Raw genomic sequence first — 15,510 nt, 5'->3', positions numbered from 1 at the left:
AGCAGCAGACGGCACAACTACTGGGGGCACAGCGACTGGGGACACAACTACTGGGGGCAAAGCAACAGGGGGTACAACTACTGGGGAAAATCTACTGGGGGCAAAGCTACAGGGGGCAGAGCAACAGAGGGCACAACTACTGGGGGCAAAGCATAGCTACAGGGGGCAAATCTACTGGGGGCAAATCAACTGGGGTCATAACTATTTGGGGCAAATCTGGGGGCATAACTGTGGCCACGCCCCTCCCCTATGAAGCCACGCCCCTATTTTTCTACACACGCCTCCGGTGCACACTAACTGTTTCGCCGCGGGGGTGGGGTGGGGCGCCAGTGGAAACTTTCGCACTGGGTGCCACAAGGTGTAGAACCGGCCCTGGGCATGACAACACTGTGCTATATCATTAGTGATATTGCACAGTGTGTATGCTCGTCATCGGGTGGCCCGGCCTGGGAGGGTAAACACTAGGCGAAGTCACTCATCGAGCACAAGGCCTAGTGTGTACCCACCTTTAGATTGGAATATATTGTGCTGCACATGTGCAGTAACAATATGAACCACAGTAGCTCTGGGGCTGAGTGGGCTGGAATAAGCATCTCAAGGTTGTAATCAAAATTATGTGGATCTGTAATTTAGTTCTCCTTTCTCTTTGCCTTCCTCTATGCCCTAATTATATCAATCTTTACCTCCATTATACACTCCTGGATCTTCTTTTTGGGCCTGATTCATAGTTAAGTTTTATTCATAGTTCCATACATTTTTATTGATTTCAAACCAATGGAAATTAATCTAAATCAATGTTATTTTTCTAGGGCAAAAAATACACATTTACTAACATCTAAAAATGAATATAAAAAAACATCTGTTAGTAAATGTGTGTTTTAGCCCCTGAAATCAACATCGTTTGAGATCGATTTTCAGTGATTTGAAATTGATGAAAATCAACGGAAATCGATTTTTGGTAAATAAACCCCTTTCAAGTTTTAAGTTAGTTTGGATATAACCATATATGGTCATCGTATAACCTCTAATAGCCATTTTAAGAGATTATCGTAAATAGACGCTTTGGTTAGTAACATATATTACTTGTTATAGGATTACTAACGTCGCATATTTATTGAAAATGAACTTAGAACAGTTATGAAATCAATAAAATAGAATTTTATTGTTATGATAAGATTTAAAAGGGATTTCCTATCTTTTACTAAAATACATGTCAGCATGTGCGGACTTGTTCCACGCATCTCAATGCACTGAATTTCTCTCTTTCCTTACGTTCCCTAGTAGTATGGTAAGTATTAATAAATGGAAATGTCTATTTTCAATGTGGGATACGGTCATTAGGTCTACAACACTTAAGTCGGCAGTCATTAGGCTGACCACTATTGGTCGACGTGGTCACTAGGTCAACATGTACTAGGTCGACATGGAAAAATGTCGACATGAGTTTTTCACATTTTCTTCTTCTTCATTTTTTTTTACTTTTTCCTACTTGACGATCCATGTGGACTACGATTGGGAATAGTAACCTTGCCCGAAGCATGGCGAGCGGACACGGTGCACTAATTGGGATTTCCCGTCACTTTACGAAGAAAACAACACCAAAAAAAGTAAAAAAACTCATGTCGACCTTTTTTCATGTCGACTCAGTACATGTCGACCTAGTGACCATTTCGATCTACTGGCCTTGTCAACCTAATGCATGTCGACCAATAGTGGTCGACCGAATGACATTTGACCTAAGTGTGGTTGACCCATACCCTTCAGTGCACTGCAGAATACACTTGTACTGTAGAAAAGAGTGGGTTAAGAGGAGCCAGTATAATTTGTTGTCATGTGACCATAGATTCAAGAAGTACCCGCCATTACAATTTGGTTGTGATGGAGAGAAGCACATAGTAAAGTGGTAAGTATGTTTTTTTTTCTTCTTCAGAAGAAACAGTTTTTTCAACGTTAGGTATAAAGGGGGTTATTCAGAGTCAGCAAAAACTGCTACAGATAAAATCGCATGCTGGGGGCTGCCCAGCACAGGGCAAGGCCGTCCAGCATGTGTGGTGCTGCCCTGTTTTATCTGGGTACCCATACGTTTTTCTGAAATATCTTCTTTGCTGAAGTTCTCGATTTTTGTAGATCAGACTGCAGAAATACAATATACTGTAACAGGTAGTAGTGGCGATTACTTTACTTAAGTCAGTTGTGTTGACAAAGAACAAAATCAATACTTCTACTCTTGTTACAAGGAATTCCATTTCTCAATAAATATGAGTTGTAGTCTGTAGAAATAATTGTTAGGTTATCTGGATATACCGCTTTTCTCCTGTAGTCCAAAACATACTAATAGGTAAATTTTTTTGCAGATGCAAATGTACCCTGTTGTTGTGTATTTGTGTGGTAGTGAATTTTGAATGTAAGTTTCATCAGGGCAGGGACTGGTCACACAGGCACTTAACTTTAAATGAAAAGTAAATGTCTTAGCACTCCCCATGCTCAACAGTCATTCTGCTTCAGTGACCTGCAGCCACCATCCACCATGCTCCTCCTGGCACAGCTAAGGTCCACACTTCGGCCTACTAACTGGACTTTGGCAGGCATCAGTGCCCCATGCAGTGTGTGTATGGGAGTTTTTAATTTCCTCTCCTGCTTCTGATTTCTTGCTGGCTCTGGGTGAGCTTGAAAACTCAGAATTCTATTTTTCCACTTGGAGCTGTATAGACCAGAAAGCCCGGAATTCCAGATTACTACTGCAGGTGCAAAATTATTATTATTATTATTATTATTATTATTATTATTACTACTACAGGTTGAGTATCCCATATCCAAATATTCCGAAATACGGAATATTCCGAAATACAGACTTTTTTGAGTGAGAGTGAGATAGTGAAACCTTTGTTTTCTGATGGCTCAATGTACACAATACACAAAGATATTAAAAATATTGTATTAAATGAACTTTAGGCTGTGTGTATAAGGTGTATATGAAACATAAATGAATTGTGTGAATGTACACACATTTTGTTTAATGCACAAAGTTATTAAAAATATTGGCTAAAATGACCTTCAGGCTGTGTGTATAAGGTGTATATGAAACATAAATGCATTCTGTGCTTAGACTTGGGTCCCATCAACATGATATCTCATTATGGTATGCAATTATTCCAAAATACGGAAAAATCCGATATCCAAAATACTTCTGGTCCCAAGCATTTTGGATAAGGGATACTCAACCTGTATTACATTTTATTTATAGAGCACCACAAGTGTTTTAAAATGTCATACAAGCCCACTCACTACAATATTTATTTTGTAGTGAGTAAACTTGTATGATATTTTTAAACACTTGTTGTGCTGTTACACGTTTACTCTCTCTACTAATACCATTCAACTAGAAGTCCCTAATGGTCCAGTGGCAGAATCTGTCTCTCTCTGCCAAGGCCTGGGTTTGATTCCCGGTCGGGGAGGCTTACTGACTCTATCTCACATTACATTCCGGCCAGTCAGTTTCACATATTCTCCGACAAATATCCTGACCTGGGTTCAGAGCCGGCCCTAATCAATATGATGCCCTAGGCAAGATTTGGCTGGTGCCCCCTAGCACTGCCGGTAGTTCCGCCCCTGCCCCTGCACCCCTTTCCCAGCACCATCACCCCTCACCCATAGCAGTCCTCATTTTGGTGTTCCTACCCCCTATATTTTAAATAGGAACATTGCGCATTTGGCGCACAGCTCAAAAAGGGCTGTGTTCTTGCTGGGAAGGGGCATGGGCACACAATAGTACCCCCAATTCAAATTATGCCACACACTAGTGCAACTTTATTCGCACACATAATGTCCCATACACATATGCCGAACACTACTGCACAACCAACCCACCCGCACACATCACTCATATGGCCACTAACACTGTGACCTCTGCCTCTGCTTTGATACAGATGTGTCCTCATACATCTTGTCTCAATACGCAATGCAGCAGGAAATGCCTGGCGTGAGTCAGCTGGCAGCTCTGCTAACGTTGGGCACCTTTTTTATGAAAATGCATCTTATTTGCATTACTATGTGGCTAGAATGCACAAGCAGCTTCTGCTGTTTAAAATGATATGTGGCATGCCTATATTCTGTGTGCGACTGTGACTGTATCTGCATACGCAATGCTATGTTACAGTGATTTCCAGGAATACACTGTAACATAACATTTTGTATGCAGATACAGCGGCAGTCACACACAGAATATAGGCATGCCACATATCATTTTAATCAGCAGAAGCTGCTTGTGCCCCTAGGCATACCAAATGCCCTAGGCATTTGCCTAGTTTTCCTATGCCTAAGGCCGGCTCTGCCTGGGTTCACAAATAAATACAAGTGTGACAACACTGCCATAGTGAGTTGTACAGTAGATGAACAATTAGGAGCATGTGGAAGCCATTAATTGAGGACATCTTATATTTTGTTTGCTTTCTATATGCACAGAAAAATCATCTGTTTTTAAATGTCCTTACATTTTGCTAGTAAGGGGTTAAGTAAGGTTTTTTTGTTTAAGCAAGATAAGTAAAGTACAGTATTGTTCATGTTTGTTCATGTACTGTATATAGACTTTACCACATGGGTTATCTTACAAACGTTCCACATTTGGGTCTGCAAATTGTCTTATGTGATGACAACAAAATCCTTGCTGTGCGACAGGATTAGAAACTACAGGAAGCAAAGTGCTTATAGGAATAGTAGAGTTTCACTAGATACTGGTTTGGCTGATGCTCTCCTCTTTAAAGGTGCCCTCACACCCTACGATTTGGAAGGTCACATCAGCTGTTTTAGACCCAATTGTCCAAAAAATAACCACATTTGGAGGCTCTAATAAGGCAACAATCCCAAATTAGATGGGGAACAGGAGGGATGTTAGATCACAGTAATATGGCTCTGTCCGGGTTGCAGTTATGTGACCGGCGATCAGGAGACCACCGGTAGCAATACCGGACCCTAAATCCCGCCCACTCACAATCCCGATGGTTGGTATGCCGACCACCAGGGACTATGCCCACTCGTGGGTGTCCACGACACCCATAGAACCTGTGACGAGCGCAGCAAGCCCGCAAGGGGCTTGTTGCGATCACCCTCCTCCGCCAGCATCCCCCCCCCTACTGCTGGTCACGCATACCCAACCCCTCTCTCCATGTCACATTTGGCCACGCATGTCCATTGGAAAAACAGAGAACTTGATTCTGAGTCAGACATAAGTGGAAAAGCAGACTGATCTTATGAATTTCAGCACATGACCTTGCAGTGCCGTAACTAGATATTTTAGCGCTGTGTGCAAGAAACAGCATTGGCGCATCCCCCATATACAAATAAGGGCCAGTGCGTGCCACTGGTGCGCGCCAACTATGTAGATGGGAGTTACATGGCATATTGAGGCAAAATGTATGAGGACACATCTGTATCCAATCAAAGACAGAGGTCACAGTGTTAGCGGTCGTGTGAGTGCTGTGTGTGGGTAGGTTCGATGTGCAATAGTGTTTGGCATATGTGTAAGTGTGTTGTGTATAAATGCATGAATAATATGCAACATATGTGTCATTGTGTGTATAAGGGCATTAATAAAGGTTGGCATAATATGTAAGGCACATTATGTTTATAAGGACATTAATAATGTTTGTCATATGTGCAAGGGGCATTACTGTGTGGTATTATGTGTATAAAGGCATTACTAATGTGTGGCATTATGTGTATAAGGTGCTCTACTGTGTGGCATGACGTATAGAAAGGGAACTACTGGGTGGTCTATTGAGACTAAAGAGCAATATGGCGTGGTGTAATGTGAATAAGGGGCACTACTGTGAGGGTTAACGTATATAAGGTAAAGTGGTACTACTGTGTGATGCAACATGAAGAAGAGACACGATCGCATGATATAATGTGAATAAAGTTGCATTACTGTGTGGTGTAATTTGAATTGGGGGTACTATTGTGTGGCCATACCCCTTCTTACAAGAACATGCCCCTTTTGGGGTTGCGCGCCAAATGTGCGTACTGTTCCTATTTAAATTATAGGGGGTAAGAGCACCAAAATGAGGACTGCTATGACTGAGGAGTGATGGTGCTGGGAAAGGGGTGCAGGGTCAGAGGCGGAACTAGCAGCGGTGCTAGGAGGCACCAGACATAATCTTGCCTAGAGCACAATATTGGTTAGGGACGGTTCTGACTGTAATGTAATATAATTAGTGTTAGACTGGGGCATGAAGAGCCCACCGGGGCAATGCAGTGGTGGGGCCTATGTTTAGGGGTATGGTCAGTCTCTAGATAAAATATATAATATATATAGTAATTGCTGCTAATGCATGCATGATAATGTACCAAATTAATAACAGTAATGCACTGTAGAAAATACACCATAGTCCTGTCCAGTTTAAGGTAACATATGTATAAATGCATAATTTCAAGTGCACAGTGTAGAACCTGATCCCTAGAGGGAAAAAAAAATTGTCTGTTGAGAGACCTAACTTGCCATGAAATGGGCATTCCAGGGTGGTCGCTGGGCATGGACCATGTGATTGCACAGAACTGTTCTGTCTTGTGTGCCTGTCATGAGAGAGACGCGTGTGTGTGTAATCCTGCTTCAGTGTACAGACAGAAAGGGGACGCCTGTTTCAGATGGGTCGTTTGCATCCAGCACGGAGGGTGTGCAGATCCAGATAATAATGATGGCGACTGCATCTGTGGTTTCGAAAAACATTGGATAGGATAAACTACTACATGCAGATGCCTTGACCTCTGGCATACACGGGCATGTGGTCTGAATGTCGACCTATTGATTGCTTGAGATGAGTACACCACGTACTATAGTTCTATTTTTAAATTAATGAACTGATAATGGCTTATGTGATGTACACCTGAGAAATATCATTAAACAGGAGAGGGGATCATTTGTACTGAGGAATGTCAATGAATTTGGGAATGGTCTTCAGCAAAGAGCTGTAGCTAGTGGATGAGGTATCTCCAAGGGCAATGGCTCTAGACTGCACACCCTAGTAGTTGTAATGAGAGGTGCTATCTGCTAAGATTTATGGTACTACACTAAAAATAATGGGTATAGATGCACTATGTCAGAGGTTCTCAAACGCGGTCCTCAAGGCACCCCCAATGGTCCAGGTTTTAAGGTTATCCATGCTTGGCCACAGGTGTCTTAATAAGCCCCTCAGTCATCGACACAAAGAAAAGACGAACTCAATCGTGGGTGCACTGGGACAACAGTAAAAAGTTTAGAACATTTTATTGTTGTCCCAGTGCACCCACGATTGAGCTCTTCTTTTCTTTGTGTCGATAATTCTCCTTGTGAGTAGTGGGTTAGCACCTCAGAGCAAATAAATAGCCATTGTATAGCTTATATTACTAAATGCTTAATTCTGAGAGGAAATAAACCATCTGAGTACCTACCTATAAAACTGGTGCGGTATATCTTTTGGTGTCTCTAAAGCCCCTCAGTCAGTTTGATTTAACTATCTGTGCTGAGCCATGGCTATACCTAAAACCTGGACTGTTGTGGTGCCTTGAGGACCGCGTTTGAGAACCTCTGCACTATGCAATCATTACTATATATTAGAATATCTATTATAAGAAGAGGTTGTTGGCATATAATTGGCCAATAATATGCGCTAGCTCACTGCGTCGTGGTCACCTCTGTCGATCATGTCCCTAACACTTTGGGGTTCACATCTGGGGCACAGGGCATCCCCAAACCAGCCCAGACCAAAAAAAACCTGCCCAGTGCAGGACTTGCTCAACAGAGGTGTCCTTGACGCAGTGGGCAAACCCATATTATTGGCCAATTATTTGCTAACATTCTCTAATTATAAGGGTAGCAGTTGATTTACCGACGGACACAATACTGATGGTCATAATCCCAACAGCCATTGACTGACAGTCAAAATTATAATTGATATTCTAATATATAGTAATGATTGCATAGTGCATCTGCACCCATTCCTTTTAGTGTAGTGTCTCCAAGGGCGCCAACTCTTACGTGCCTACATGCTGTGGTGAGCTCCATCAGGCTCTTCCAAATTGCTAAGAAGCTCTAAGTGAATTGACTTGGCCGTGGGAAATGTGATTGCACTCTAATCATTACATGTTGCCACTTAGCTTGTAAACCCAGAGGTACACTGCTTGTATCTTGTCTGTTTTCCGCCTGAGTAAGAGGTGGCACCTCTGGTATTTGCAGTATGGTGAAAGCACTGTTTATCTCTTCCATTAGGAAAACACCTTTTATGTTCTTCCAAGAACAGAATGTAAGATCAATATTTCTTTTTCTTATTGTTTTTGCTTGTATGGTATTGTGTGTGAGAAGCTGTGACGAGTCACTGATATTCCCTAAGTGTGTGTCACCTATCTAATCTACTGTACAGTGGGGGTCATTCTGACCCGATCGCACGCTGCGCTTCTTCGCAGCCGTGTGATCGGGTCGGAACTGCGCATGTGCGGCGGCAGCGACGCCGCTAATGACGAAAGCGGTCGCAGCAGTGACCACAAGAAGATTGACAGGAGGAAGGCGGAACCGGGCGTCAACTCACCGTTTTCTGGGCGTGGAGAGCCAAACGCAGGCGTGTCGAGGTGTTTGGAGGGCGGATGTCTGACGTCAATTCCGGGACCTGCAATGCTGGATTCATTGCACAGGTTAAGTAACTCTTACCCTGGTCTTGTTCTACACAAAACTTTTTTTGCATAGCAGGGCTGCACAAGCGATCGCAGCCTTGCTATGCAAAAATACACTCCCACATAGGCGGCGTCTAGTTGATCGCACGGGCTGGAAAACGTTGCCGTGTGCGATCAACTCGGAATGACCCCCATTGTCACAGAGACTTGGACGATTGTTTATCCCTGCCTGTAGATAAAGGTAATAAGAGTGATGGTGGGTTTGCAGTGTGTACATCAGCCTCTACACGTGATTAAAGGGTGAATCCCGGGCAATTTAGGGCGGCATGCCCAGCAGTGGTGGCTGCAGAACAGTACAAAATTACATATATATGAACCAGACCAACTGCCAGTGAGTCCCGGCTGGCGATGTTTGGCAGTGTTTGGGGTGGCAGTTGGTGCGGCTCCCCTATTGGAATGTTGGACTGTACTGCAGCCCCACCTCTGGAACCACCACTGATTCCTAGTATTCCAGTGCTCTCACAGTGGCATATCATTTGATTGGGAGGGTCTAATGCCCAGATATTCCCCATTCTGGCATCGGTAAACATAAGGGTCCCCACATTTGATCTGATAGGTTGTCTATTTCTCAAAATGGCATACCTTGTGTGCAACCATATTATTACTACACATTTTAGGGCTTACTCCTAGTGAGATGTAAACGTGATTGGCTGCTTTGCATGCTTTTAATGCGCATGCACAAATTTTGGCAGAGAGCGTTTATCCTTCAGTTAAACAACTTTCTCTCAACTTTGCTCATCTAAGGGGCTGTAACTTAAACTGGATTGGCTTGCAGGCATAGACGATGGGCATATTATGTACGCAACTTCGCAAGCAGTGGTGTACAGATGCGGCCAGACTACAGTGAGGACATGGTGTGGGCGTCTAGTCACAAACTGTGTCAAAAATGGCTGCGATTAGTCGCCAATGTAAATATCTGGAGGACTTTGACTTGCGGATGCTTTGACGCTGCAAACGATGATAATGATGACTGTGAGCAATTGGGCACACATGATGATGTGTGCGTACCACTGTGTTCTGGTTCTAATTCATCATTGTGTTTTGGTTTGGGTAAACCACCTACAAGTGTTATCGTTTGGATTCGGATTTCGGTCCGGTTTAAAATCGGTAAGAAATCGTTATTAATGATAAAAATAAATAAAAAATCGATAAAGCCAGCTAAAATCATCCAAAACCCAAAATTTGGATTTAAAATCCAAATTCCAAACAACGGGAAGATTCGAAGTTGGACTTAATTCGGATTGGATCTCCTCAGGGGATATGGGCCAGGTTTTGGATCAATCCGGATCCGCAAAATTGAGGTGGTTTCGTATTTCTGGAGAACCGAACCGCACTTCTCTACCTACAACTACAGTGTTTAAAAGAGTGTTGCCACAAAAAAATATTTTTTAAAAGAAATTCCTATTCGCTTTTTCCTTTGCTTTGTGTACGCAATTACGAATGAGTTGCAGTAGCTCTAATGGGCGTCTGTTTTCATTTCTGGGTGGCAGCTTCACATGCTGATATCTGCAGTTGTGTTGCACTTGCAACTTCGCTGAATCAGGCCCCAGGAACCAGAACTTTTCTTGACCGTGGTTAGAGAATATATTAATTACACACATTTGCTTTAAGTTAATTTTCTTGCAATTTCAATAATAATAATAATTGATAATTTTGGGAAGATCATTATTATTATACTAGGTGATTCATCGTGCCCTACGGGCGCTCTTCACACCGTCGTAAGGGGCTGCGCCCCCTTAACCCTTGCACACCCTTGTGGCGTGCAATATTTTTATTATATGGAGTATTACCTCCAATCATAATTGTGTGAGTGGTTAAATATTGCACGGACAAAGGGCGTGGTTAAGGGGTCGAAGCCCCTTGCAACGGTGTGAACAGCGCACGCAGGGCCTGATGAATCACCTAGTAGGTGCTTTGGTTGGGGGAGTGGCGGGTGCGGGGAAGACGCGGATGGGATCCGGGGGTGCCCGGGGAGGGGCAGTGTGGTTGTGGTTGCGGCACGCAGGTGGGGGAGTGGCTGGTGCGGTGGTGCCGTGGGTGGGGGAGGGTGGGTTGGTGCCGCGGGTGGGGTTCCGGAGCAACCGCGGTTGGGGGAGGAGCAGTGGCAGGGGTGCCCCAGGTGGGGGAGGGGCAGGTGCGGCGGGAGGGGTGGGTGCGGGGGTTTCTGCGGGTGGTGGAGGGGGTCCGGAGCTACCGCGGGTGTGTGGGGGTGCCGCGGATAGGGCCCGGAGGTACTGTGAGTGGGGGAGTGGCGGGTAATGATTATCCTGCTTCTCCTCCTGTCAGCAGCTAAGCTGCTGTCCTCCCTTTGGCAGTGGCGCTTTCGGAGACTCGCACAGCAGCCAGTCACTATTGTTAGCGCCGGTGTCCCAACGTGCATTACAGGGAAGAAGATGCATTCAATAAACGACAGCTCCCAGCAGCCCTAAGGGCCGGAATGCTTCGGTGCTAAGGGCTGCTGGGAGCTGTAGTTTATTTAGTACATCTACTTCCCTGTAATGCAGCGCGTTGGGACACTGGTGCTAACAATAGTGACTGGCTAGCAGAACTGAGTGACTAGCTGAATCAATGTAAAAGGTGAGAGTGCTGTGCAGTGTCAGTGACACTGCACACAGGCCCGGCGCTAGCTGCTCAGCAAAGGGATGCAGTGCAGGGAGGCACCAGTAAGGAGAGGCATTCTCCCTGCCCTGCATCCCTGTGCTGCTGCTGCTATTCCTGCTGCTGTTGCCAGGTGCTATCACACATGCAGCGGCGCCGGCAGCACAAAACCTCCTCTCCCCCTCGGCGCCGGCAGCACAAAGCCTCCTCTCCCCCTCCCCTGTGTGACATTCAGTGGCCGGACGGGAGCCAAAGGGGGCGGAGCTAGATGGGAATAAGGTGCAGAGCTAGATGGGACCATGCTGCAGTAGGAGGATGAGCTGCTACAGCTTCGGCCAGCCAGACTTCATTAGGTAAGTGTCTGGAAAGAGAGTGAGTGTGTGTGTGTATATACAGTGTCTGTATATATGTGTGACTGGGGTGGTATTCATATGACCGGCGGTCGGGAGACCGACAGTCACATGACCTCCTCCACCATCCTGACGTCTCACTATCCCGATGGTCGGCATGCCGACCAACAGGGACTATTCCCACTCGTGGGTGTCCACAACACACATAGAGTGGGAATAGAACCCGTGGCGACCGCAGGTCGCCACCGAGCCCGCAGCGTGGCGAGCACAGTGAGCCCGCAAGGGGCTTGCTGCACTCGCCCCTCCCAGCTGGGATCCCGGCGTCGGTATGCAGCCGGGATCCCGGCGTCGGTAAGCTGACCGGCGGTCTCCTGACAGCCGGTCAGCCGTACTACACCCGTGTGACTGTGTATGTGTGTAATGTATGTATGTAAGTAAGCATAATGTGTGTAAGCATCACTGGTACAGGGGGCGTTACGTGTGAAAGCGGCACTGCTACAGGGGGTGTTATGTGTGTAAGCAGCACAGGTACAGGGACGTTACGTGTGTAAGCGTCACTGGTACAGGAGGCGGTACGTGTGAAAGCGGCACTGCTACAGGGGGCGTTACATGTGTAAGTGTCTCTACTACAGGGGGTATTATGTGCGCTGTACCTTTGTAAAGTATGCGAGGGTGCAAATTTATAGTTTGCAGGGGGCGCCGAACACCCTAGCACCGGCCCTGACCGCACACCCACTGCACAGCACAGTTACCTTTTACATTGATTCAGCGTCCATACATTACCCTCCGCAATATCACCCACTCTATCCGTTACATTAGCCATCTCGGGGCTTCCAGGCCGGCAGCCCAGGTGCTGTGTTGTGGAGTCAGGGCCTCTAGGGATCTGGGCGTGGCTGTGGCGGGGAGGCACTTCTGTGACAACACGCGCAGAGGAGGCTCCGGGGCTCAGACAGTATGCGGCGCAGGGAGGGCTATGATAGCCTTCCGCTGCGCCGCTTTCATACACATCTTTGCCGGCGGCCACTGCAGCTTTTGTTCCACCTGCGTCGCTGCTAGTGAGTGGAAATTGCTGATGCTGGAGGGGGCAGGTGGACAGGGGCGGACTGGCCCACAGGGGTACAGGGGAAACCACCGGTGGGCCCCACTGCCTGGAGGCTCACATCCTCCTCTAGGGATCAGGTTCCAGACTCAGCACTTGAATTATACACTATACATAGGTTACCTTATACTGCACAGGACTACAGTATATATTTACTCTATATATTTATCAAGAGGCCCAGACCATACACTATAAGTTGGCCAAGCCTCTAAACCTGTTCCCCTACCACTGCATTTCCCCGGTGGGCCCTTCATGCCCCAGTCCGACACTGCAGGTGGACTGGCAGCAGGACATAGAACGCTGCAGTAAAAGGATGTTTTTTCTCTATCTACAGCACAGAGACTTGCTGCAGATGCAGTGGCATGCCCTCCAGCTGTACCTTTCTGGCAGGTACAGTCCCCTTTTTTTTTATGGTCTGTACCGATTTTTGACTCTCCAAGCTGCCATTGAAAGTATAGGAAAAGGGGCGTGGCCACGCAGCTGTACTCGTGGCAACGCCCCCTTTTCGATTTTGTAACAATTTTTATGTGTAAAGTGTTGGAGGGTGTGTTGCTGCAGATGCAGTGGGCCTATTTTGGGGTGTGGGGCTGGAGCTGCAGCTCCATCAGTCCCTTGCTAATCCTGCTCTGTGAAAACACAGCAGCCAAAGGGCAGAGCCTCCCATTGGACGTAACCTGTGTGGGAGGGTGTTTCTCGCCCAATCAGTTGTGGGCTGGGTGTGATAGACCTGCCACTAACCCAATGAGAGCTCCTAGGCACGCCCAGCGTTAGAGGCCCAGGCACACAGTCACAGATATGGGCTATTATATAGGAGATGATGAGAAAGTAATTTAATGCTACCTTCTGGAAATAATAATAATAATAATAATTATTATTATTATTACTACCAGTTATTTACTGTATATAGCGCATACATATTCAGCTGCACTTTACAGAGAATATTTGGCTATTCACATCAGTCCCTGCCCCAGTGGATTTTACAGTCTGTATTCCCTAGCACATGTACACATAGGGTGGTATTCATGTGACCGCCGGTCAGCTGACCGACAGTCACATGATCTCCTCCACCAGCCCGACGGCTCACTATCCCGATGGTCGGCATGCCGACCAACAGGGACTATTTCCATTCGTGGGTGTCCACGACACCCATAGAGTGGGAATAGAACCCGTGGCGACCGCAGGTCGCCACCGAGCCCGCAGCGTGGCGAGCGCAGCGAGCCCGCAAGGGGCTTGCTGCACTCGCCCCTCCCCGCCGGGATCCCGGCGTCGGTATGCAGCCGGGATCCCAGCGTCGGTAAGCTGACCGGTGGTCTCCTGACCGCCGGTCAGCAGTTCTACACCCGTACACATAGACACATTCATGCTTGGGTTAATTATGTTGGAAGTTAATTAACCTACCAGCAGGGGTTAAAGTGAGCTGGAACGGGGCAGAACTGTGTTCCGTCAGTTCCACTTGGAGATGGAACGCAGTTCCACCTCCTCCGGCTCACCTATCCGATATGTGCCTGGCGCCCAGGGAGATGCTGGGCGCCTGCTGAGATTGTGTTACCAGCGGGCGCTCGGCTCTCCCTCCACAGCGGAAGCCAATGACAGGAGCTCACTACTGAGTTACGGCTCCCGGCTCTGGAAGGACTACAGCAGTCAGACGCTGGAGCGGGGCTTGATGAGTATTGTGTTTTTTTTTTTTTTTTTTTAACATATGTGTGAGTGTATTAGCGGTGCTTCTACTGGGGGCAAGCTGCTGGGGTCAAACTAAAAGGGGGCAAACTACTAGGGGCAAACTACAAGGGGGCAAGCTACTGGGGGCAAACTATAAGGGGGCAAGCTACTGGGGCAAACTACAAGGGGGCATACTACTGAGGGCAAACTACAAGGGGGCAAGCTACTGGGGCAAACTACAAGGGGGAAAAATACTGGGGGCCAACTACAAGGGGGCAAGCTACTGGGAGAAACTACAAAGGGGCAAGCTACTGGAGGCAAACTACAAGGGGGCAAACTACTAGAGGCAAACTACAAGGTGGCAGACTACCTACTGGGGGCAAACTACAAGGGTGCTAGCTACTGGGGGTAAACTACTGGGGGCAAACTACAGGGGGGCATAACTACACGTGCTAAACTACAAGGGGGTTAAACTACAAGGGGTAAACTACAAGGCAAACTACTGGGGACTAAACTACTGGGGGCATAACTACAGGTGCTAAACTACAAGGGGGCAAACTACTGGGGGCATAACTACTGGGTGCTAAACTACAAGGGGGCTAAACTACAGGGGGGCTAAACTACTGGGGGCATTACTAAAGGGTTATAACTACTGGGGGCAAACTACATGGGGGCTAAACGACAGGGGCTAAACTGCTGGGGGCATTACTATTGGGGGGCATAACTGCAGGGGTTAAACTACAGGGGGCATTACCACTGGGGGCTAAACTACATGGGGCAAACTACATGAGGGCTAAACTATGAGGGCTAAACTACTGGGGGCATTACTACTGGGAGGCTAAGCTGATGGGGGAGGGTAAACTACTGGGGTCATAACTACAGGGGATAAACTACTAGGTGCTAAACTACAAGGGGGCAAACTACAGGGGGGCCAAACTAATGGGGGCATTACTAATGGGGGCTAACTACATGGGCATAACTGCAGGGGCTAAACTACAGGGGGGCATTACCACTGGGGGCTAAACTACAGGGGGGCTAAACTACATGGGGCAAACTACATGAGGGCTAAACTATGGGGGCTAAACTACTGGGGGCATTACCACTGGG

Source organism: Pseudophryne corroboree, chromosome 1, assembly GCF_028390025.1.
Source record: "Pseudophryne corroboree isolate aPseCor3 chromosome 1, aPseCor3.hap2, whole genome shotgun sequence".
Taxonomy (NCBI): domain Eukaryota; kingdom Metazoa; phylum Chordata; class Amphibia; order Anura; family Myobatrachidae; genus Pseudophryne; species Pseudophryne corroboree.
The sequence above is the reverse complement of the archived record's forward strand: the minus strand, read 5'-3'. Positions refer to the sequence as shown.